This window comes from Lycium barbarum, chromosome 4, assembly GCF_019175385.1.
Source record: "Lycium barbarum isolate Lr01 chromosome 4, ASM1917538v2, whole genome shotgun sequence".
Taxonomy (NCBI): domain Eukaryota; kingdom Viridiplantae; phylum Streptophyta; class Magnoliopsida; order Solanales; family Solanaceae; genus Lycium; species Lycium barbarum.
This window is the reverse complement of record NC_083340.1, coordinates 69,787,451-69,809,487: the sequence shown is the minus strand read 5'-3', so window position 1 is coordinate 69,809,487 and position 22,037 is coordinate 69,787,451. Positions and strand designations below refer to the sequence as shown.

The following is a 22,037-nucleotide window of genomic DNA, read 5'->3' as shown; positions in this document are numbered from 1 at the left end:
ATTACAGGAGATTCGTTGAAGGTTTTTCCTCTATTTCTGCACCACTCACAAAGTTGACACAGAAGTTAGCCAAGTTTCAATGGACAGATGCTTGCGAACGTAGTTTCCAAGAGTTAAAGGGTCGATTGACTTCTGCCCCAGTTTTGACACTTCCAGAGGGATTGGAAGGATACGTTGTGTATTGCGACGCTTCAGGTTTTGGGCTAGGCTGTGTGTTGATGCAACATGGCAAGGTGATTGCGTATGCTTCAAGGCAATTGCGGAAACATGAGCAGAATTATCCTACCCATGACTTAGAATTGGCCGCGGTGGTCCATGCATTAAAGATATGGAGACATTACTTATATGGTGTCCACGTGGATATTTACACAGATCATAAGAGTCTTCAATACATCTTCAAGCAGAAAGAGTTGAATTTGCGGCAACGATGATGGCTAGAGTTGCTAAAAGACTATGATGTTGAGATCCTGTACCACCCCGGAAAGGCAAATGTGGTGGCTGATGCTCTTAGCCGTAGGTCGATGGGAAGTCTAAGTGATGTACGACCAAGAAAGAAGGAGATGGCCCGTGAGCTTCAACAGTTAGCTAGCCTAGGAGTCCGAGTAGTGGACTCAAGTAGCAGCGGAGCTACTATTAAGAATTCAGCAGTTTCATCGCTAGTAGCGGAAGTAAAAGAGCGACAATATGAGGATCCCATGCTAATGCAGTACAGAGATACACTCCCTCAGAAAGAGGAGTCATCATTTGATATTTCGGGAGACAGAGTTCTCCGATGTCGAGGCAGGTTATGTGTTCCCGATGTGGTAGGCCTACGTCACCAAATATTGAGGGAAGCCCATTGTTCCCGTTATTCTGTCCACCCCGGGGCGACAAAAATGTATCATGATCTTAAGTCTATATATTGGTGGAATGGGATGAAGAAAGATATAGCGGAATTCGTAGCCCAGTGTCCTAATTGCCAACAAGTGAAGATTGAACACCAAAAGTCGGGTGGATTATTGCAAGCCATAGAAATCCCGACATGGAAGTGGGAAGTGATTAATATGGATTTCATTTCAGGCTTACCCCGTTCTCGACGTAAATATGATTCCATATGGGTGATCGTGGATAGACTCACCAAATCAGCTCATTTCTTACCGGTCAGAACGACCTATGTGGCAGAAGATTATGCAAAGCTTTATCTTAAAGAGATAGTGAGACTCCACGGTGTTCCAGTATCTATTATCTCCGATAGAGGGACTCAGTTTACAACCAAGTTTTGGAGGTCTTTCCAAGAGGGTTTAGGGACCCAAGTGCGCCTTAGCACGGCATTTCATCCACAGACCGATGGGCAGGCTGAACGTACTATTCAGACTCTGGAGGATATGTTGCGAGCATGTATGATAGATTTTGGAGGGAATTGGGATGATCATTTGCCACTCATTGAGTTTGCATACAATAATAGTTATCACTCCAGCATTCAAATGGCACCGTATGAGGCTTTTTATATGGGCAGAAGTGTAGATCCCCAATTGGGTGGTTTGAAACCGGAGAGACTAAATTGATAGGACCAGACTTTGTCCAGCAAGCTATAGAGAAAGTTAAGCTCATACAAGATCGGTTGTTAACAGCCCAGAGTCGTCAAAAATCCTATGCGGATAACCGTCGAAGGGACTTAAAGTTCGAAGTGAAGGATTGGGTATTCTTGAAAGTGTCGCCGATGAAGGGCATAATGAGATTCGGCAAAAAGGGGAAGCTCAGTCCCCGGTATGTTGGGCTATATGAAATTGTACGCAAGATAGGCAAAGTGGCATATGAGCTAGATCTACCTTCCGAGTTGGAGTCAGTTCATCCAGTATTGCACGTCTCGATGCTTCGAAAATGTATTGGAGATCCTACTAAGATCGTCCCAGTAAATGATGTACAAGTGACAGAGAGATTGACTTATGATGAAATACCCATTGCCATATTAGATAGGCAAGTACGGAGGCTTAGAAACAAAGAAGTGGCCTCAGTTAAGATTCTATGGAGAAGCAGTAAACGAGAGGAAATGACGTGGGAAGCGGAAGAAGGTATGCGGTCCAAATACCCACATTTATTTCAGCCTTTGGACGAGGACCAAGATGAGGCGTCAAGATCACAAGGTATGTATGATTCCTTTTTATGCATTTAGGTCGTGTGTGGCCAATTGTTTTTTATGCTGCTATGTTGTGGCCCTGTGAGGCGTTGCTATTGTGGGTTGTCGTGACAGGGTGGTAGTGCCACATTACAAAGGAAACTCTGGCGAAAGTTTTATAGAATTCCCCAAGCCTTTAACATTCGAGGACGAATGTTCCTAAGGGGGGTTGAACGTTACACCTCCGAAAATTTTCCGTTGGTACGCAAGTAAACGAACTAGTGATGTGTGCGAGGAGTGCGAGTGTATAATGTTTCATGAGCAATGTGCGTATATGGACGAGAATGATTAGAATGAAAAGTCGAGAAATGTGAAAAGTTGAAAGTTGGCAAAACTGCCCAGTGGTCGAAAAGTGCAAAATACGGACAGTAAAATGGAATACGGTCCGTAAACTGGCAGTCGTAAATTGGCATGCAAGGTTTCAACTTTCTGCCCAGTTGAGAAATGGTAAAATACGACCAGGAGGACGGACCGTAAAGTGATTTACGGCCCGTAAACCATGGTCGTAAATCACCATGCAAGCAGCCAAAGTTTCTGGTTTTGCTTAAGGTTAAAGACAACCACGAGGGACGGTCCGTAAACTGGAATACGGACCGTAAACCTCCATGGACGACCATTGCTCAAAGTGAAGTATTATCAACCAAAGCTTGTTCCTACATCATCTAAGGTAAGATTCATGATATTTATATGTTGGTTAACATATTGGGGAGTTGAAGTACTTGGATGGTAGAAGTATATGCTAAAATGGTCAATGGAGGGTAAAATGAAGAATGTGGATAATATGAATGACTAATGGCTATTGTTATAATATTAAATGAAGGTAGAAACTTGAGCATCGAAGGAGTACGCGCAAGTGTATAATAGTTCGACGAAGAGGTATGTGAGGCTAACCCTTCTTTTCTAAGGCATGGTTCTTGGCCAAATTCCTAATCCCTCTATATGAGTATGTTGTCTTCACATGGTTGACATTCCGAGCTCATAAGCTCACGCCCCTTGATATGTGCTATGATTATACTATGTTCCTCGTATGATGAGTAAGTCTATAACGTAGATGTAACGATAATGATGAGGATAGTAATGATGATGAGAGTAAAATGAGATTAGAGATGCTTACGAGCTATTATATATGTATATGTGTGCCTATGAAGGGCTATGATAAGACCCCGAGCTTATGATGCCGGGTAAGAATATATGTATATGACTATGTATAAAGTATGTATACGATTACGAAACGCGCGCACACCTCTGCAGATGGTACGGATGACCCTGATGCCTTGGTAGGGCCAGGTATGTATGATCTTGAGTCTTGGTTGGCCAAGTATGTATGAAACACCGATCCTACGAGGTCGGGTATGATATGTAAATACTATGTAGATGATATGGCTATGTATACAATATGAATATGAATGTGATAAGACTATGTGCATATGACACGTATTAGAGATGAGAAGTCCCTAGCGAAAAGCAAGTATGTACCATGATGACGATAATAATGTCTCCCTTCATATGATATTTCATATGTTGCTTATTATGCCTCTATATCGATGTTGATCACGCTTTACATACTCAATACATTCTTCGTACTGACGTCTTTTTGTTTGTGGACGCTGCGTAAATAATTATGGGCATAGCGGGGTCCTGTCCCGCTCATATGATACGTCACATTCTTAGAGGCTCGTAGTCATGTGTATGTGGGTAGAGATGTTTGGCCATGTCGGCCTATGTTTTGTATATCTTTTGTTGGCCTCGTCGGCCTTGTACATTTGACGTGGCATAGATGCCAATGATATGTTAAATGATGATGGTCGTCCAATGGGACTAACATGATTAATGACCACAATGTTATGTCATGTACGATAAGGGGTGCCCGGGTGGGGTAGCACCGGGTGCTCGTCGCGGCCCCCTAGCCGGGTCGTGACATCTTACCATATTTTAACTCCACAGGTTTGATCGCAATAGGCTGAATCACAAATTTGGATGTCTGTATGTCCACGTTCAGCTTTTACGAATTCATTAAAGCAGCATACGTTAGGGTTTCCTCTATGGATTTTTGTGTGTTCTCATCTGAAGAAGGGATTGGATTGTTATCTTTGGAAGGATTGAGAGGTGGAAAATGAGAAGAGGAAGTCGTATCATGGCCAACCCCCGTTGGTGACTGGCCGATGGCCACCATCATGAAAGTTATCAGAAGATCGATTAGCAAGCATTTTTACTCCGTTTAATTCAAGAAATCTGATTAATTAAATGAATTTATCATTTTACCCTTCAATTCTTAATTTTACATAATCAATGTGCATTTGTACAATTTATTAGAGTTAATCATAATTAATCAAGTGTTTAATTGTGGTTAATTCCATAAATTCTTCATTATATGGCTAATTGTGGCTACAATTGAAATAGTCAATTGTTAGTTAACCCTGGCCTTAATGGAAATAGCCAAATTCATGGCTTAAGTCAATTGAGGTCAATATTGCAAAAAAACTAGTCTTTAATTATTTGATTCGGCTAATTATGTCCATAATTGAATGACCTATTTCATGATTCAAAGTCAATTAAGGTTATATTTGAAACTTAAGCCCGTTTGAATAATTAATCATGTCTGTTAGTTTGGATAATTAATTAATTAAGTCGTATTTGGCCATTAATTAAAGAATTTAATTCATTAATTGTTTTAAGTTGTGGTTATCTGTTAAATTGAGTATTTAAAGTCTCCCTATATATACACACATATACTCGAATATACACATGTATATCAGGTATATGCATGTATATAACAACCCCCTCTTTATTCCCTTTAAATTCAGTCGGGCCCAGTCCAATAAGGACCTGGCCCGGCCCAACTCAGCCTTAAAGGGGTAATACCTTCGCCATTCCTCATTTTTCATCGACCAAACACACCTCTCACTCTCCTTTTCTCTGAAAGAGTTACAAACCCTAGCCGCCTCACCCTCTCTCCTCTCTTGCATGACGTCACGAACATCGAAAATGGCAAAAAGGAAAGGGCCTGCGTGGTTTTCTTGTTGTCGTATGGCCGAGAATGGAAAGAGCATTAATTGCTCTGCCATTTCCACTAAGAGATAACCCGAACACGATATAATCCCACTTTGTTTTGCACTTTTTTGCATTTTACAATGGATAAGGCTGAAATCCTTAATTGTTTTTGTTTGTACTCATTTTTAATGAGCAATTGCTATTGGTCTATGGAGAAGCATGCGGATTGACCTTGTAACGGTCGAATCCGACCTTTGCTTTCTCCCATACGTTCAATCTGGACCTTTGATTTGTTGTGGAAGAGAGCAATTCTCGGAAATTTACAAACTCCCACATCAAAAATTGCTAGGGTTTCATCCAGATTTGGGGTTCTATTTGGTTCTATAAATAGAACCCCCCAAAGTCACAAAAAAGAAAGAAAGAGGACATAGGCATACACCTAGATTTTAAGTATTTGAAATTTAAAATTAGGGTTTCAGTTTAAAATTTCGACTTCACTTTCAAAGTTCGAGTCTTCAGTTTCAAATTTTAATTGCTTGTTTTTATTTGTGGCTGAGTTCTTAGTTTTGAAAGCACAAAGGAGCTCCAAATTCATTCTTGAAGCCGGCTGCACTTAAAAAAGGTAATTATTTATCTTGTTATTTATTTTCTTTAGTTCTTGATTAGTTTAGATGCTCAAGTAATGTTTGGTTATTTGTTAACTGTTCAGATTAGTTATGTGTTTGTATGTATTTGTATTTTCTTGATTATGATTAATGGTTGAGTATAACATGACTTTGTGGAGATATTGCTTGTCAAATATTGAGTTTAGCTATCATGTCTAGTTATCTAAAGTAAGATTTAGTAGATTCTAGTTTAAGATTGAAACTAAAAATGCTAGGATTAAATTCAAACTGATTAGTAAATGTGTGGGAATGATCTGTTAACCTGTAAATTTGAATGGTGTTAATTATGATGATGTTCTCTCGAGTTTGAGCCTTAGTTTAACTACCTAGGATTAGGTAAGAAGTTCAAAAAGGGTTTGACAAGTATAATAGCTTAATAAGGTGAACTTATGTGCAAAGAATGACTAACTCCCTTTGTCAAACTTGAGAGTAAAATTGCCTTAAGGGAGTTGTTCTAAACCTACTAGTACACAATTTATTTATTTCAAAGAAGTCTGTCCCTAACAAAGTGAGGCTAAGGGTATTAAGGAGTCTAGTTGGAATAAGTATTCAATAATAAGATGGAAAGTCTAATAAACACATAGAACTATGTTTGTTCTAGCTTGGTGTTGTTGATCTGATCTTGAGAAGTCAAAATGTGGTCAATATAGTTTTCTAAAATTGTCTCACTTTTAGTTTAATTAGTCTAATGATAGTATGGGGAGGTTCATGTGTATGGATAGGCATGTTATAAACCACTTGACATAGGAAGTCTTTTTAAAGACACCTTGGAGAGAAGGAGATTTGGAAGGTTACACTTGGTTCAAGTACTACTCTATCTCAAATAAAAGGTTGTCATGACAGGCCCTGCAACTTCATGGGGGGAACATGTCTCATTGATGTATTGATTCAACTCTTTCTCTTATTGGAACTAGGGATTTAGTTTAAGAAGTAAATTTATTTCCTTAAAAGGTTTGTCCTAATTCACTTATAATATCTGATCTCCAAAACATAGGAAAAATGGTGTAGTAAGAGTCCTGGGCAGATTTGGCCTTAGTTTAAAATAGAGCTATGGGTTGATTCAAGTTCTTTCATTGTTATTTATATCATGGCATGTGTCTTTAGATTGCAAAGAATGGTATTGAGTACCCTCTATTGATAGCTGAATGTTTGATTACATGTTTCTGATTCCTACTTGAGTTGTTTCCAACTGCCTAGCTTTGTCAAATGTCATAGTTATTGATTGAGGTTACTTGCATCAAGTTTGGGATCTGCTTGACTCATTTGAGGCTGTATATTCATACTAGCAACTCTGATGCATGTTGGTCATGTTGGAGTCTAGATTAGGACTTAGGTCTTGTTTGGCACCATAGTGATAAATGAAAAATGGATTAGGGGGTTAATAGAGTCAAAAGCTTAAAGTGAATTTGGAAAAAACTTGGAGTTGCTTGCAACCTAGTTCAGTACAGTCAACTTAAGTTAATGACTGATAATTCTAATTGGACCATAAGATTAAGGTGATACTTGGATAGATTAGAGTTGTTTTGACCCAGCCTAGTGTAGTTTAATCAAGACTCAGAATTAGATTGGTTAAAATGGGCAGGTTAATTAATCACTTAAGGTTTAAAAATAGAGGTGTATACATGATATATACATGAGACTTCATAAGACTTAACCCTTTATGTAAGTGATAGTTGAGTTTGTCAGATGTATACCAGGTATACACACCTGATATACATGTCAAGGTGTATATCCGATGGTATATCATATGCATATATGTGTATATCAAGTTAAAATCAGATAGGATTCCCTTGGGCCTTAATCCTTGAAGTCTGTCAGCTTGACTATAGTGTCCAAACTTCTAAATGGATATAGAAAGGCCTATTTCAGGCTCAGATTAGCACAAAGGGATAAGTTTGGGCCTGTCCTTCGGTCTCAGTAGGAGTTTTTACGATGTATATGTGATTAGGGCTTACGATGTATTGTTGTGGCAATACTGTAACCTAATATTGTATATGCTTTATTAATATATGTTTATATACTTGTATTTTGTTCGTTCTTGTGAATGATAAGCACAATAAACAAATTCTAACCGGGTTCTTTTTTCCTCTCTTATCCTCTTCACCCTCTTTGGCCACTTGGGCCTGTATCAAGCCAAACTGTTTGGCCAAGGCCCAACAGATCTTTCCTTCTTTCAAAGGCAGTTCAAGATGGAAAGGGAAGCTTCTATATATGTGTGTGTGTATGTGTATATATATATATGTGTGTGTGTGTGTGTGTGTGTGTATGTATATGAACATGCATTGAAGGCCCAACCATGGGTAAAAATGCTAACTAGAGGCTTGGTACGCCCCTAGCCTAACTCATCTATTTCATTATTTATCTTTAAATGTTGTATTATGGTTTGTGAACATTGTAAAGACTCACATTGTTATTGAAATATTTTATGTTTGGAACTAGTCGTCTTGGGACAACGGTGCTCATGCCGTTTAGCAGACTTTAGGACCCAAAATGGTTTTCAAAATCCCGGATACGTACTTAAACAATTTTTGCAAAAATAAATCAAGAAGTTACAAACGGATTTTTGAATACATGTCTTTAGAATTTTAAGAAGATCAACGGCTTTGGATTACAAAATAATATGGAGTGCTTCTTTAAAAAATTTACAAACCAGTTTTCAAATGAGAGGTTTCAAGTATATGAAATGGACTGAATCTGAAAAGCAAAAATGATTTTTGGGCTGAAGCCCAACATAAACAAAAAAAATTAAAATTTTGGGCCAAGCCCCAAACTAAAATACTTTTTCATAAAACAACAAATGTAGATTTGGGGCCCAAGCCCAACTCAAACCAAAACCAATTTTGCTTACATATATACGGATCCGAGAAATATTTAAAAATCAAATCATTTTTATAAACCGGACTAATTCAAATAAAATGAAACGCACTTGTAAATACAAGGACCTGGAATGGGATGTTTTGGAGTAGTATATTGTCTAACCAAGAATAACAATACGAGGGTTATGCATGGACATAAAGAGGATATATATATATATATATATATATATATATATATATATATATACATATTTACAAATCCAAATGAGTTGGCACTTTTCAAAACATAATATACTATCCTTATACATAAAAGAGAATTATTCTTATCCGGATATTATAAATCCAAACCTAAAGTACCCTTATATAAAGGGAATATATTCAATCATTTAAAAAAAACAAACAAATGATATGCCAAATGACAGTCTTTTATAAATACGGGAAAATAAACACGAATATAAATAGTTCATGCATAATTCACACATTGAAATTCGAAGGTCAACCGTATCGTACGGATCCTTAATACTAGGGTGCCTAACACCTTCCATAGGGAATCACTAGAACCCTTACCTAGAACTTTGGATTACAAAGGCTTTTTCACTGCATTTGAATAAATCCTTTAGACTCCATTTTCCTAGTTTACCCATAAATTAGGTGACGACTCTTTTTCGAAAACAAAGTCTGAAAGAGCACCAACTACCTCCTAGTAGCTTTCTGAGCGCTAACCCCGCCCGTGAAATGCGAACCGTAACAGTGATGATGATGAGGAAGAATAAGAGGTACTGGAGGAGAATATCAAAGCAGATACTTCCCTAAGACAGGCTGGAAAGGGAAGAAAGGAGAACAGATAAAGAGATAAAAGTGTACCCCTAAGACAACTGGTGGGGTACAAACAAGGAAAGCACTTGCCGAAACCAATTCTCAATTCATTTGGAACATTAGGTCTATTAACACTCAACAAGCCTTTGAAAGAGTAGTTTTATTAAATATGCAAAAAAATTCAATGTGATGGCTCTCATGGAACCATTTTAGCATGTTAGACACATTAACATGTATAGACTATGGCTTACTATGGAGATTGATTCTTACAATATAAATAGGAAGATTTGTATATTTGTGGAAGTAGGAATTCAAGTGGAAATTTTGAAAGGCACTGATCAACTAATGTCCTTTAAACTTGCTCAGCTAGATAGTGGACAAAATGTTGTAATGACTGTGATTTATTCTAGGAGACACCAGAATTGCATTATGGGAGAATTTATATGATATTTCTACTCATATAAATATTCCTTGGCTAGTAGGAGGAGACTTCAAGGTCATTATTGAGGCTGCGGAGAAATGTGGAGGGCTTCCAGTTCAGTTTACAGAGACTGGAGATTTTAGGCACTGTATTGATTCTTGTCAATTAATGGATCTTGGATTTACTGGGAGTATGTTCACTCGGTGGAATGGAAGGTCATATGAGGCTTGCATTTTTAAAAGATTGGATAGGTGTTTAGGGAATGAAGCACTGCAAAATATATATCCAAAGCTTGAAGTGGAGCACCTTATCAAACAACGATCAAATCATAGTCCATTGTTGATAAGTTTGAAACATGACAGTAGACCAATTCAAAAGGATTTCAGGTTTTTGAATTTTTGGGTGGAGCATGCTAATTTTCAGGAAGTGGTTAAAAATAATAGGGGCTCAAACTACAGCTCAGACCCTTCTATAACTTTCATCAGAAGTTAAAGAAGGTGAGGAAGGTCCTGTCCATTTGGAGCAAGGAAAACTGTGGTGATATTTTCAAACAAATTGCTACTTTAGAGAAGGTGGTATCCATGAGCAAGAATTTGAACAACATCCCAGTAGTTTGAATAGACAGATATTGCAGAAAGTATAAGATGATCTGATAAAGCTTTATGCTATTGAAGAAAAGTTTTAGAAGTAGAAGGAAGGGATGCAGTTGTTTAAAGATGGAGACAGAAATTCCAAATTTTTTTATGCTCGTGTTAATGGAAAAAGGAGGAGATTACAACTTAAAAGAATTTAGGATAGCGGTGGAGCATGGCTGGAAACAAAGAAATCTATAGCAGGAGACGCTATGAGATTCTTCACTAATCAATTCAGTGAAACAAAATATTCCTATTGACTTTGAGGTGCTCAAGCACATACCCAAAATGATCAATGATGATCAGAATGAAAAGATGCATGATTTACCAGAGGAAGAGGAGGTTAAAAAGGTTGTTTTTGGGTTGAATGCAGACAGTGCTGGAGGCCCTGATGGATATACTGGAAGGTTTTTTCAGGCATGTCGGGACATCATTGACAAGGATATGACAAAGATGGTGAGATATTTCTTTTGTGGTCATGAACTTCCCAGGTATATTACATGTACTAATTTGGTATTGATTCCAAAAGAGAAAGAGATCACTACTCTCTCAGACTTAAGGCCTATAAGTTTGAGTAACATTACCAACAAGATTTTTTCCAGAATAATTAATGATAGAATGATGAAGCTATTACCAGATCTTATTTCTCCTCAACAATTTGGATTTGTCAAGGGTAGGAGCATTATGGAGAATATTTTGTTGGTGCAAGAGATAGTATATGATATAAGGATCAGAGGCAAGCCTGTCAATGTGGTCATTAAGCTTGACATGACAAAAGCTTATGACAGAGTATCGTAGTTATTCTTGACCAAAGTGCTAAGGAAGATGGGATTTGGGGAAAGGCTGATTGATATGGTATTCAGGATTATTTCTAAAAATTGGTATTTCATTATGATAAATGGACACCACATGTTTTTTTTTTTATCCACAAGAGGGGTGAATAGGGGGATCCATTATCTCCCACTCTCTTTATATTGGCTGCTGAATGTTTAACTAGAGCCTTAAATGCACTACATGGGAAAGAGGGATTTAAGGAATTTGGTATGCCAAAGTGGAGTCCTTATATCAACCACTTGGCATATGTTGATGATACAATTATTTTCACTTCTGCAGATGAACTTTCAATGAGATTGATTATGAAGACTGTGACATACTATGAGAAGATCAGTGGGCAGAAAATCAACAAAAGGAAGAGTGATGTTTATATGCATCAATCTTTGTCACAACATATTGTTGATCTAGTGAATAATGTCACTCAGATTCCAAGAAAATAATTCCCTTTCATTTATCTAGGGGTTCCTATTTTTTATGCTAGAAGAGAGTATGTACATTATCAAGAGCTAGTGGAGAAAGTGCGAAACAGGCTTAGCTTTGGACCGGAAAGATATTATCGGTGGGAGGAAGAACTACCTTGATAAAACATGTATTACAAAGCATTTCCATTCATCTTCCATCTGCTAGTGATCCACCAGCTCGAGTTTTAGCTCAAATTCATAGGTTGTTTGCTAAGTTCTGTTGGAGAAATTATGTTGGAAATTCTACCAAACACTAGCTACTTGGACAACTCTATGTCATCCACAGGATGAAGGGGGGATGGGTTTCAGAAGCTTACAAGATGTTTCCAAGGCTTTATTTGCAACATTATGGTAGAACATAAGGACCAAACAGTCATTGTGAAGTATTTTTATGAGCAGAAAATACTTGAAGAAATTTCATGCTGTAATAGCACCTCAGAAGAATATTGGTACATATGTATGCAAAAAAATGCTCAAAGATAGAGAGGAGATTGAACCTGAGATTTGGTGGAAGGTTCAACAAGGAAACTCAATACTTTTAGATGGATAATTGGACAGGCTTGGGAGCCCTTTATCACATTATTCCCCCAGAATTTGAGCGGTACCCAACTGTTATTCTAGTTAAAGAAGTAGCAGAGGATGGACAGTGGATATGTTGAAGGAAGTATTACCTGAAGATCTAGCAAATCATATTCTAAAGGACATTATACCCCCAACTGAACACAAAGAGGTGGACAAATCATAATAGAAAATGGAAGCTAGAGGAAAATTTTCAATAGGATCAGCATTCCAATTACTCAGGCAAGTGGGAACCCAACAAGTTGTATAAACAGATGTGGATTAAGGGGCTCCATATCAAGATATCATTTTTATGTGGAGGTTCTGGAAGTTCAAGTTGCCTCTGGATGACAAGCTTAAAACTTGGGGACTTCAATTTCCTTCAAGGTGTTTTTGTTGTCAAAATCCAAAAATTAAAGATATATCACATGTTTTTCTACATGCCATTGATGCTCAGATTATTTGGATGCACTTTTGTAGGCCATTTGGGATAGAAATTCAGAATTTACTTATTACTCTGGTCATAAACAAATGGTGGGAGTTGCCAGTGAAACCTGAAGTCAAATACATTTTTCAAGCTGACCCTGCAATTATACTTTAGGAGATTTGGAAAAAGAGAAATACTTTAAGGCACGAGGGGAAGATGTCAAATACAAAGTTTATTTACCAGGTTATGCAAACTCTGATATTATTCATGAAGGTAAGGAGAAGAAATTTCAAGTATGCACCATATAATTGGAATTCTGTAGTGGAAGCTTTAAATAGATATTCTTAACCTATGAAAGCTACTACAATATTATGGAGATTACCTGTTAGCTTTGCACGACCTAGTTGTCTGTCCCCAAGTATACTTACTTCTCGCCTATGAACAGAACACGTTACCTAACCTGTTCTACGAATGTTTTTTCGGAATAAAAATAAATAGGAAGGTAAAGGACACAATATTTTTACGTGAAAACTACCAGGCTCACAAGAGCGATAAAAAACACAACCTACAGACCTGCAGTATTTACCCCAAACTCCCCTACAACTATGAGCCAACTGCAAATTAAGTTACAAACTTTGCAACCTAATTCCTAACCTCAGCCTTACTACCCAAACTCTGACTAGCAAGCTATCTTCAAGTAGTAAACTCCTACTTGAAGTTACAATGATTTGTATCTAATTTTATGCTTCTTAATAAGCTTATAAAGATAGAACTCGATAACCACAACCTAATACAAGATATCTAGACTTGTTAACTGGAGAACACTATACTGTAAAACAGTTCCTTCAATCCTTCTTCTTACACTAGGGACGCAACCCTGGATTCTTGAATATGCTGGATAAATCTTCTCTTCGCTCAATATTCAAAATTCTCTCTTTATGGGTGGGGAAACTTCTTCTTGGTAAGACCTGGGTATTTATAACAACTGTAGCTCTGCAGGTCGGTGACAAAACCTTCTCCTGGTTGGACCATAACACGCAATAAGGTTTTGTGTTGTACTTGGATTCTTGCCTTGTTGAGTCGGCTTATTTTCCTTGTAGAAGGCTTACTAATCTCGAAAAATATGGCAAGAAATCTTTCATACTTGACCGCTAAGTCTTTACCATAATTCTTCTACAAATCATTATTGTTGCAGGATTTATTTGGAACATGTTCACAAACCTGTTTCATCCACCTCATATATCTACATCTGTATGAGCTGGAACATGTTTATATACTAGTTCCACCATTCTCTTTCATTATGCATCTTCCTTTGAACTGCTTCTGAGATATTGGATGGAACATGTTGTCAGACCTGTTTCATATATCTGAATAGTTTTATGTCTGCAACTGGTCAACTCCCTTCATCAACTTTACCACTAATCACTCCTTGACTCTGATGTGTTCTTGCTCTGTATTGAATCATATTGGCAGACCTAGTTCATTTGTTAAGCTGATTCGTGCGCATTGTCTGCAACCCTTTGGTTGATAATTTCTTCTGATAGCTTGAGTTTCCTTCACCGGCTCTTCTCATGATCTCCTTATGTCTAGGTCATTCATCCACTACACCTAACGACCTTACTTCATTCCTCCACTGCATCTGTTGACTAAGTCATGGCATCTGTCTCTATGATGGAACATGTATTTGGACCAGTTCCATTCACCCTGTGTGCTCATCATTCCATCTCCATTGTTCTACATCTGTCTGTGTGATAGATCATGTATGTGGACCATTCATTCTCTCTCAGATCTGCTTTATTGCACTTGTCTTTGTATTGACCCACATACTTGTATTATAGGTTCATATGTATGCTCTTGTGCAATGGAACATGTCTGTGGACCTGTTTTAACCATCTTGTGCTGCTTGCCTTTTCAGACCTTTTACATTACTAAAGTCTCTGCTTTTTCTCAACCAATTGACTAGCTTTTTTCAATTGTAACATGTATCTGGACTTGATTAATTCACTGTGCTTTCTTTCTTGGAACATTACTATCATTTTTTCATCTGCTTTAGCTCAGTTTGCACTTGTAAGCTGGTTTTCTTGTTCCAAGTCTTTGCTTTGTCAATCATCAAAACTTCGCATATGGCTTTATGCCAACATTACCTGATAGAGGGCGAATTAAGGTTAATATGCTGTTGCCTCTAGAGGGAATCCTAGAAGAAGCTCTTGGGAATTTTGTGTGAGAGATGAAGGGGAGATGTTCTGCAGGCACAGGCTCAGGAACTGATGGATTCATTGAGTACTAATACTCAAGCTGAGTCTTTGGCTATTCTTAAAGCTCTTAAGTATATGAATCATAATCAAATGGATAGATTTGTGATAGAAACAGACTCCTTATTGCTTAAAAATATTATTCAGAGAGCTTGGGAGGTACCTTGGCTAATTGTTATCACAATGGAAGAAATTTGGAAGTTTATAGAAAGAAAGACAGTGGTGGTGGAACATATTTTCAGGGAAGGCAATAAAGTAGCTGACCATCTAGCTAACCTTTCTTTGGACAGAGGTGATTTTGTAGTCACCAACTTCATGGAAATGGATATTCAGGAAGGAAGTTAGTGAACGGTGATAAGTTGGAAATACCATATATGAGAAACAGGAAATGCAGCAGCACCTCATGACAAGAAGAGAAGGGAGAAGATTTGGAGGAGGTCCCCATGTTCAAACCCTCTGGGGGGAGAATATGGTGGATTAATTTTTTACTAACATTTTTTCTTTGATGCAGGTACAGCAGGTGTTGAATCATTGAGGAAGCATAAAGTCAGAATGGAATTAGCAGCAAATAAGTATGGAAACCAGGTGACTTTTAGTAGCATAAGCTTCATACTAATCCATCTGGTTGTTGCATTTTGGGTGGTATTAGTACCATTTGGTACTCATGCCTTTGTGCAAAAAACAGTACGAAATAGGATGAAGCAATAAAATATGAATGTAGCTATAGTCACAAATCTGATGAACATCAACAACAAGGGCAAAATAAGAAGTACATCAAAAGGAAATGTGAATATCACGAGTTTGAACAGAGAGGGCTATGGAATACATGTTTCAATACACATAAATTATCTCTACTCTGGGAAAAATCAAGATATGAAAGATCTGAAGAATCTTTGAACACAACAATAACACAAAATGGCAATAGAAAGAAGGACAACGTAAACAACAGAGAAATCAACACCCAACAACATCAGCAACACCAAGCAAATAGATCATGTATATAGAGAACGGGAAACATGACGACAACAGGGAGTCACAGAATCAGCAGCAAACCTAGAAGCCGGAGTACAAATCGTAACATGAAGGACAACAATGGCGGACCTTGGCAACAACATCGCTCAGCAAAATTGAACTCACACCGACAAGATTTAAGCTCACCAAAGCAGGAACAAGTTCATCGCGCAGCAGATTTCATCGATGTAAACCGACGAAGATACCTAGGATGGAGCTCAAGTGGCATTTCAGTCGACTTACTTTACCATTTTGAAATTCGAGCATTTTTGTTTTTGTTTTATATGTAGACTTTTCATTTGGTTTTGTTGGATGATTTATTAATAAATGAATAAATTAGTTACTGGGACCCACCCAGTGACCTTGTTTTTTTTAAAAAAGTTCTAAATGCCAGATTTTGTTATAGGTCTATAATAGTCAATTACTATAAAGGTAACAAATATTTCAGACAAACTAGACTGTTACAGAATATTTGAAGTAGATTTTTTTCCAGTAATTTTAAGTCAGATCAATAAGCGAAAGATCAGGCCATTTTCATGTCTATACTGAAAAGTTTCTCTCTTTTTTATCTTTTAAACATAGTTTTCTATTCATCATATCAAGATGAAAGTTATGGTCGCTAGGATAAATTTTTGGGGAGAATTTTTGGAAAATATATATAGAAAAAAATGGAGGAAAAGAGTCTGTACGACGAGTTGTTTATTAAGAATTGTTTTGTTCTTTAAAGAAGTACATCAAGACAATTTTTAATCAAAAGATTTTTTTTCCTTGAAAATATTCCAAAGAGACACCTTAACACTTTTTAAAATAAAAATAAAAAAATAACTTCACATGGTCTAACACCACGAATCTTGAAGAATTGCTAATCACAGAACGCCACTAAGGCACTAACTGATACATCAAAAGAAAAACAATGGAATTAACTAACATAAGGAGAATATTATTTAATTTATTTAATTTAAATTTAAACTATTAATAAGTGAAGCTTCTTGGAACGACAAAGGGTACAAATGTAAATACCACGTCCCTCACACTATGCTCTAAATATCCACGTGTGCCCTTTTCTGCTCCATCTTGCTCCACTTTCTTCTTCTTCTTTGTTATTCTATTCATTCTGTTTTTGTCTCTTCTACATGTGCTGATAATTGCTCATTTCTTTTTGTCTTTGTTTTTGATTCGTTTGATGCTACATTTTTGCTCAATCAGGTATTGCATGTGGTTAATTTATTTTAGTTTGATATTTTTACCAAGGATTTCGGGATTTTCTCTTAGGGTTTGGAAATTTGAGGTTTTCAGAATTTAATTAAGTTTTCATTTCAGAGATGGATCAAAGAATTGAAAGATGTGATACTGACGATTGACTTAGATGCTTCTCCACCGACAGAGATTTGATTTGGAGGTAATCGTGAATAGGTAAAATATCTTCTCGATTGTTCAAATTTTTGGGGATTTACTCCATATTTTTTTCCTTTCAAATTTTGGGCCTATCTGTTTACATCTTCTCTGTAATTGTATTTTGTGGTTTTCTTGATTTCTCAATATGCAAAAATGAAGACAATTTATTATTCATTTAGTTGGAATATAATGGTTGCAAAATTATGATTTCACGGGTTTTGAAAGTAGCAGCCGATCAAGGGAAGAAAATGGCACTGCTTGTGTCGACTCTAAGAGGTAATTTTTGCACTTTGTTTGTTCTAATGTTATATGCTTAGTTATATTTCTAAATTGTTGTGAAACCTATAGTAGATACAACTAAATAACAAGATGTGATAGAAATAAAAAAATAGCCCATAACCTGAAAGACTGGTAATGGAAGAACAAAAACAATGATCCACTGGAAAAGGCTATGAACCAAAAAAGGTAAGCAAGAAAGTTATACTCAATCAAATTTTTCCCATTTTATTCAATCAGATTACTCCGTGAAAGTTTATTGGAGAAACAAATTGGAAGATTAAAGCTTTTCTCTTTATTCGTAAAAGAGTCGCGATGTTGATGAATGAGATGGAGTTTTCTTGTGCCTAGAGAACTACTAAAGAAGCAGCATAGCCAGTAACAACTTTCTGATACATTCAACCTTTATTTGGAGAAAGTAAAGAGTTCAAAAAAAGGTATAAGCAATAATTCTCAAAACTCAGAAACAAGTGTAATTGGATCAAGAAAGCAAATATTTTTTTATCTCTAATTTCTCTGTGTGTACTTTGTTCTATAGAAAGTAGGAAGATTCTTATGCATTTGAGAGAGGGCTTAAATCTGTAGTTTCAGTAATGAAAACTTTTAAATTTGTGTTTGAGGCTGTAGAGGGAAAACATAGATGTGGATTTCCAAATTTCTGATGTTGATGGTTAAACTTCTAGGTCTTATTGGTCTTGAGATGGATCTTCCAATCATAAATATAAGTACCTTTATTTATCTTAATCGTAAATATATCCTTTATGTTTTCTTTGGTTGTGGTTAGCTAAAATATTGTAGCATCAAGTATTGGGTATCTTAAACTTTAACATATATATATAATGTTTTCCCTAAGCCGTAAAGATTTATTGCATCTATTGATTAATGAATTTCGTTTGTCCCGTGTTATTAGCAAAACAATGACAACAAGCCTGTAATGGACGGAGCAACTCATAGTGCTTGTTTCTATTTGGTGACCTGTCAGCTTGAGGAACTAAATATGCGCGGAAATATCTAATGAGAAAAAATGTGGATTGTGACAACGAGAACAAGTCTAACAATCAAGACAAGTCTCATCAAATAGGAGGAAGAGGTGAGAAGCACAACTTTCAGGCGAAGCAGATCAAACGGGAATCTTAACAAGAAAAGGAAGGATGAAGAAGATGCAAGCAATGAAAATCCTGCAATTGAAAAGAGAACTCATGTTTTTTGGTCTATAAAGTTTCACAGGGATTCCTAATGAAAGCTTCACATAGAGCTTCATAGGAAGCTTGTTGCAGCAGTTAATTATTTATGCATTGGAAGTGATTTCTTTAGCATCACTGTGGTTAGTCTTTGTGTATCTTTTATTATATGGATACTTCCATATTAATGGACTAATTTTTTCGTCCTGTTTCTAATGTCCGTAGGAAGATTTTGACCTAATGAATGTTGAAGGAGTTATAAGAGGGAATTTGGCAAGCCATCTCCAGGTATCTTTATATATAGTTTCATATGTTTTCTTTAATCTGCTTTATATTTTTACAAATGGGATATATGTATGCAATCCATGTACATTGTTTATGAATTTTGAATTTGGTTGGCTCTTGAACTAAGCATGGAAAGAATTATATATCCTTTCTTTTATTACTTTGCTCTCTATATTCAACTTTCAGACTTCACCATAAAATCTGCCTTTTGTCGATATCTTTTCTTTGAGGAACACTTCTAAGATGTTGTGAAGTAGTAGTCGTCTGTTCTGCTTAAACGACAGGTTTGTACTGCGTAACTCTCTTTTGAAGCTTTTCATTCTCAGGAAAAAAAAACCTCTCTTTTGAAGCTTTTTGTGTAGTGCCACTAAATTTTTCTTTAAGTTACACAAGTTTATTTGAGTCTGTGAATTCGAAAGTTAAAGAAGGTAAGCATGAATCTAAAAACCGAGAGCACAAAATCTTGTGAGATTTAGGCAAAAATTTCCTGAGTTTACTGCCTAGAAAATAGAACCTTCTGGTGGTAAGTGTGTGATAGGGTGGTAATTATGTTTTGGTTTTTCTACTTCATCCATTGTTATCCTCTTAACTGATTATTACATTTTCGTTTGATATGTTTGTTTTTAATTGTTCTACTACGATCGGCTTCTAGCCGCAAAGAAGTGTTAACATAGTAGCTTGCCCCTTGAAGCCTTTCCTTAACATATCCACGTAATGTGCATACGAATCTCATATTCATATAAATATTTGTCCTGCTTTTGTCTTCTAAAGTTGAAGAGGAACATAATAGAGTACAGTTAGAGCTATAAATGATTAACAAAAATTCATGAATGTTTCAAAAGAGGGAGGCCAAATTTAAGTTTAAGCTTTTGCTGGATTCAATTCAAGAAGTCTTTTCCTTTTCTTGTTTTTTTTTTTTTTATAAAAAGGTAATTTCTTATACTTGCACAATTTCATGAAGAATCAGCAATATATCTTACTAGAAAAATTGAAGTGGCTTGAAAAAAATTACATTTTCAGAGTTGTTTCCTAGAATTGGTTGGTACACCAATTTTCTTAACCACAGAAATCTGCTTGCCAATTACAATAACAAGAAGTTGAATCTTGTCCTTGTAAAGAATAGTGATTGAAAGGGTAACACCCTTTGGATATTTTACGACACTCCGTCAGGCATATTCTTGAATCTGATTCTACTGGGCTATTATTCATTTCAGCCTAACATTTGTTGTTGGGGAAGAGATATTGACTTGCGCAATATTGGTTGGAAACAAATGAAGAATCACAGGTTTTCTTATGTTCGTTGTTGCAACTATCAATATGTTGTTGATAAAATACTTACTTTCTGCCATTAACCTCTTCCTGCTTGGGGCTACCAATAGTGAATAAGTACTATCAATACTTTTAATACATTTTAGAGTGGATATAAAGCACCTTTAAACTTCACATAATTTGACAGGTACTCTTCTTTCGATAAGGTCGGGAGAAAATGACGATGCTGCGGACGAGAACGGATGGAGGTTGCTTGAACAAGTTTAAGATGAACCCCTATACGTAAAACCACTTGGTGTCATAAGTCATTGAATGCTTGTTTAGTTGGTAAAAAAAAAGTATGTGAATCTATGTTTTAGTTGTAAATATTAAATTATAATAGGTTCATTACTGTTAGACCAACTTTGAGATGAATGCAATAGTTTTTTTTTTATATGGACAAGAGTTAAGTGACTCTTTAGTTTTCAAGTTAATCTTAAGAGTCTGGATTGGAGAATTTACATTTTACAGAGCGATGTGATCTCTTAAATCAGCTACTTAGGAAATTCTTTAGTGGTATAACAGTAAAGATAATTTATACTTCCTTTATAGTGCATATGTCCATCATAACTGCTGTAAAACATATGAGTTTTAGCTCCTATAGTCTTACATTCTACAACAAAAACTGAACTATACGAACAAACAATATTTTCGAGCATATGCCCGTGCTTACGGGCCATCTAGTTTAAAAATAACCATTAAGTTGGAGTGAGCATAGACAAAGTGAATCCAAAAACAAGAATTTACTCCTTTAATCTTAGCAAAAACACCGACCCTCGTGGGCTGATTCTCGAGTGCTATTCTGACACGCCTGAATGCTTGTTTTTTCCTACTACTATTATTTGACAAATTATTGCATCTTTGTACAAAATTTTGTTTTCTATTTTCTCCTTTTGCACAGCCAAAACGGCGTGTATGAAATTCTTTTGACCCTTTGTTTGACTCAAATGTATTGTTACTTGAACATTTTCGATTACTTTATTGTTGGTGAAAATATAATAAATTACAATTGAAAAATTAAATGAACAAAAATAATTAACTAAATATTCATTTTGAGGCGCAGATATCTCGCATGAACAAAAATAAATAAATAAATGTTCAGGCTGATACTCAAATATCTCGCTCTCTTTAAGGAGATTCAAGCCCAATGTGGTATAATGTTCAGAGACCCGTAGTATAACTCTTGACTTGTCCCCTCCAGAATACAACAGCCCGACAACGTCGTGTGACACAAATTATTTCAGAGTAATTGAAGAGTCTAAAGCCACCAATCAAAACACCTTGCTTCAACATAAAATCACTAGATGTCTTTGTAGTGAATGGGTTGGAGCCTTAAAATATTTTTCTTTGTCTCAACTGTCTCTTACACTATGCCAACCTCAAATTATAAACATAATACAATATTTTCTATCATAAAATGTTTTTTTCACTCGGTCAATATTATGTTGTACTTTTAAGAAGAATATTTATTTTGGTAACAAGAGTCATGGTCATGAAGAGCAACCAAAGGATGAAAGTAACAAACACCAAAAATATTGGCAATGGGAATGCTA

General features: G+C 36.3%; 1 long non-coding RNA gene across 9 annotated transcripts; it reads left to right on the top strand.

Moving 5' to 3' along the window:
* The first annotated feature begins 17,086 nt into the window (after window positions 1–17,086).
* Window positions 17,087–20,880, top strand: LOC132636074 (uncharacterized). Of its 9 annotated transcripts, XR_009580985.1 has the most exons (5): window positions 17,087–17,245; window positions 17,360–19,034; window positions 19,117–19,179; window positions 20,391–20,461; window positions 20,633–20,880. It is a non-coding gene; the product is annotated as an uncharacterized LOC132636074 (long non-coding RNA). The 9 variants fall into 9 exon arrangements; XR_009580986.1 differs by having other exon boundaries at window positions 17,360–17,710; window positions 18,693–19,034; window positions 19,117–20,880; XR_009580983.1 differs by having other exon boundaries at window positions 17,360–17,710; window positions 18,621–19,034; window positions 19,117–20,880.
* Window positions 20,881–22,037: the final 1,157 nt, after the last annotated feature.